The 3,915-nt window shown below is 33.5% G+C and overlaps 1 pseudogene; it reads right to left on the bottom strand.

Moving 5' to 3' along the window:
- Positions 1 to 2,251: 2,251 nt before the first annotated feature.
- Positions 2,252 to 3,650, bottom strand: LOC132424122 (charged multivesicular body protein 3 pseudogene; annotated as a pseudogene).
- Positions 3,651 to 3,915: the final 265 nt, after the last annotated feature.

The following is a 3,915-nucleotide window of genomic DNA, read 5'->3' as shown; positions in this document are numbered from 1 at the left end:
AAGGGATGGAAAAAGATATTTCAAGCAATGTTAACCAAAAGAAAGCAGGGATAGCTACACTTATGTGACACAAAATAGACTTTAATCTAAAAATGGTCAAAAGAGACAGACGTTCATTTTATAGTGATAAAGGGATCAACTAATCCAGATGATAAAACAATTATAAATATTTATGCTCCCAACACTGGAACACCTAAATATATAAAGAAAGTACTAACAGAACTAAAAGAAATAAACAGCAATATAATAATATTTGAGGACTTTAATACCCCAATCTCAATAGGGGTAGATCATTCAGGCATAGAATCACTAAGGAAATAACAGATTTGAACACTCTAGACCAAATTGAACTAACAGATATATACAGAACATTCCATCCTACAGCAGCAGAATACAACATTCTTCTCAAGTGTATGTGGAACATTTTCTAGGATAGATTACAGTCAGTCCCCTACATATGAATGAGTTCCATTCTGAGAGCAAATTCGTAAGTCCAACTGGTTTGAGTCCAACAAAGTTAGCCTCGGTACTGAACTAACACAATCAGCTATATATAGTACTGAACTATAATAGGTTTATAATACTTTTCACACAAATAATACATAAAAAACAAACACAAAAAATAAAGTAAACATTTTTAATCTTACAGTATAATACCTTGAAAAGTACAGTAGTACCAGCTACATCATCACTGCTTTTATGTTTGCTTCCAGACATCCTGGGCTTGAAATAAAGATACTGCACTGCTGTATTCTATACAGTACTGTACATTAAAATACACAAAAGCACAACTATTTGTAGAGGATGCATGCATGTAACACTGTACACCAGACATGTGAAATAACTTATATGATTGGACATGTAAACACACGTTCACATCTTTGAAAGTTCACAACTTGAAGGTTCATATGTAGGGGACTTATTGTATATGTTAAGCCACAAAACAAGTTTCAACAAATTCAAGAAGGTAGAAATTATCAAGCATCTTTTCTGACCACAATGGTATGAAAGTAGCAATCAAAACAAGAGGAAAGCTAGAAAATTCACAACTGTGTGGAAATTGAAAACACATTTTTGAACAATGAATGGGTCAAAAAAAATCTAAAGGGAATAAAAAAGATCTTGAAACAAATGAAGATGGAAACACAACACACAAAAACTTATGGGATGCAGCAAAAGCAGTTCTAAGAGAAGAGTTTATAACTATAAATACATATATTAAGAAAAAAAGAAAGATCTCAAATAAACAACCTAACATACCTCAAGGAACTAGGAAAAAAGAAAAAGATCAGTTAGCAGAAAGAATGAAATAATAAAGATTAGAGGAGAAATAAATAAAATAAAAAATAGGAAAGCAAGAGAAAAATTAACAAAACTAGAAGTTGGTTCTTTGAAAAGACATAATTGACAAATTTTTAGTTAGACTAACCAAGAAAAAAAGAGAGGGGACTCAAAAAAATTATAAACAGAAGAGGAGACATTACAACTGATATCACAGAAATATGAAGGATCATAAGAGACTACAAAGAACAATTATACACCAACAAATTAGACAACCTGGAAGAAATAGGTAAATTGCCAGACACTCACAACCTACTGAGACCAAATGATAAAGAAACAGAAAATTTGAACAGACCAATAATGAGTGAGGAGATTGAATAAAGAACCTCCCAACAAAGAAAAGTCCAGGACCAGATCATTTCACTAGTGAATCCTACCAAACATTTGAAGAATTAATGAATTTTGAATTAATTTAAAGAATTAATGCATTTTTTCAAACTCTCCCCCAAAAAATGAAAAGGAGGGAACACTTCCAAACTCATGATACAATGTTAGCATTATCTAATACCAAAGTCAGATAAGGACACTATATGAAAAAAACTACAGGCCAATATCCCTGACAAATGTAGACGTAAAAATTCTCAACAAAATACTAGCAAACCGAATTGAACAGCACAATAAAAAGATCACATTACATGATCAAGTGGAATTCAAGCAATGGCTCAATATTTAAAAATTATTAAATGCAATACATCACATTAATAGAATGAAAGATAAAAATCATATGATCATCTCAATAGATGTGGATAAAGCATTTGACAAAATTCAACATCCTTTCATAATAAAAACTCTCAATTTGAGTATAGAAGGAACATACCTCAACATAATAAAGGCCATATATGACAAGCCCACAGCTAACAAACATCATACTCAATGAAGAAAGGTTGAAAGGGTTTTCTCTAAGGTCAGGAACAAGACATAGGCACCCTCCCTTAGTACTTCTATCCAATATAGTACTGGAAGTCCTACCCAGACTAGTCAGGCAAGAAAAAGAAATAAAAAGCATCCAAATCAGAAAGGAGGAAGTAAAATTTTCTCTGTTTGCAGATGACACGATCTTATACATAGAAAACTTTAAAATTTTTTCTAAGTGTTAAAGCAGAAATTTATTAAAATCTATTTATATAGTGTTTTACATACAAAAAGAATATAGAGTCCTCAACATTCAGGCAATCAACTCTATTCTCAAAAGTGCTTTGTGAGAAGACAGATTTCTTTGCTTCCCCCCTAAAAAGATACTTCTGTTTATACTCCTAAAAATGGTGCATTTATTACACCACTTCTCATAAGAACAGTCTGGCTGAGATCACAAAACTTCTGCACAGTGAAGAGATATTCAGAGAGAATCTTCTCCAGAATGCAATGCCTCATCACAGAGGTGTAGTGCAAGAGATACATAAAATAGTAGCTGCATCAGAGGAGTGTATGTACACACAGTAAGTGAGCCATGAGAAAAGCCTGAGGCCCAGCAGGGTGGCCCCTAGCCACAAAGCATGGCCAGCTGGGATGCATGGCCTCCAGGGCCTCTTCCTCCCCTTCAACTTCTGAGGTGGCCGTCACTCCTGGAGATTCAGGTTCCATAACAGCATTGGTCACTTTACTAGGTGCTTTGTCCAAGGCCCCTGTTGTAATTTCAAACAGAATTTTTTCAATTTCCATTTCTGCTGCTTTTTCCATTTCTTCTTGATCATCTATGATTTCAAAAGTGTTCTCTAACATTTCTCCATGTTCCCAGCTTTCTTCATCTCTTTGGACAATGCCTGCATTTATTAATCTATTTATTTTATCTGCATTCTATAATATATTTATTTGAACTGGATTTATATAATCTTCACAAGACTCTGAATAGCCTTCATCACTTCTGTGCTCTTCTACAGGAACCAGCCTCTCACAAGACCACAAGCTCGTTCTTCATCCCTGTGAGCACAGAATTCATGTGAGCTTTGGATGCATAAAGCTTGCTCACAGCCTTCCTTGACCTGATCTCCTCTTTGGCCAGAACTACACAGATATCCTTCTGGTCCTTCTTAGCAGCATCTTTCAGAGATAGTTTTAGTTTTTCTGCTTCTCTTTGAATGTCCATATTTGCCTGTCAGCAACTCTCATTTCTTTTCTTAATCAATATGCAAAAATTGGTTGCATTTCTATATACTAAAAACAAACTATCTGAAAAAGAAATAAAGAAAACAATCCCATTTAATAACATCAAAAAGAATAAAAATACTTAGGAATAAACTTAACCAAAGAGGTGAAAGATCTGTATACTGAAAAGTATAAAACATTGATGTAAGATATTGAAGACACAAACAAATAAAAAGATATTCTATGTTCATGGACTGGAAGAATTAATATTGTTAAAATGTCCATACTACTGAAAGCAATCTACAGATTTAATGCAATCCCTACCAAGATTTTAATGACATTTTAAAAACAGAAATAGAAAAAGAAATCCTGAAATTTGTGTGGAACCACATGAGAGACCCTGAATAACCAAAGCGATCTTGAGAAAGAAGAACAAAAGCAGGATGCACACTTACAGGTTTCAAACTATATTACAAGGCTATAGTAATCAAA

Source organism: Delphinus delphis, chromosome 1, assembly GCF_949987515.2.
Source record: "Delphinus delphis chromosome 1, mDelDel1.2, whole genome shotgun sequence".
Classification (NCBI taxonomy): Eukaryota; Metazoa; Chordata; class Mammalia; order Artiodactyla; family Delphinidae; genus Delphinus; species Delphinus delphis.
The sequence above is the reverse complement of the archived record's forward strand: the minus strand, read 5'-3'. Positions and strand labels throughout refer to the sequence as shown.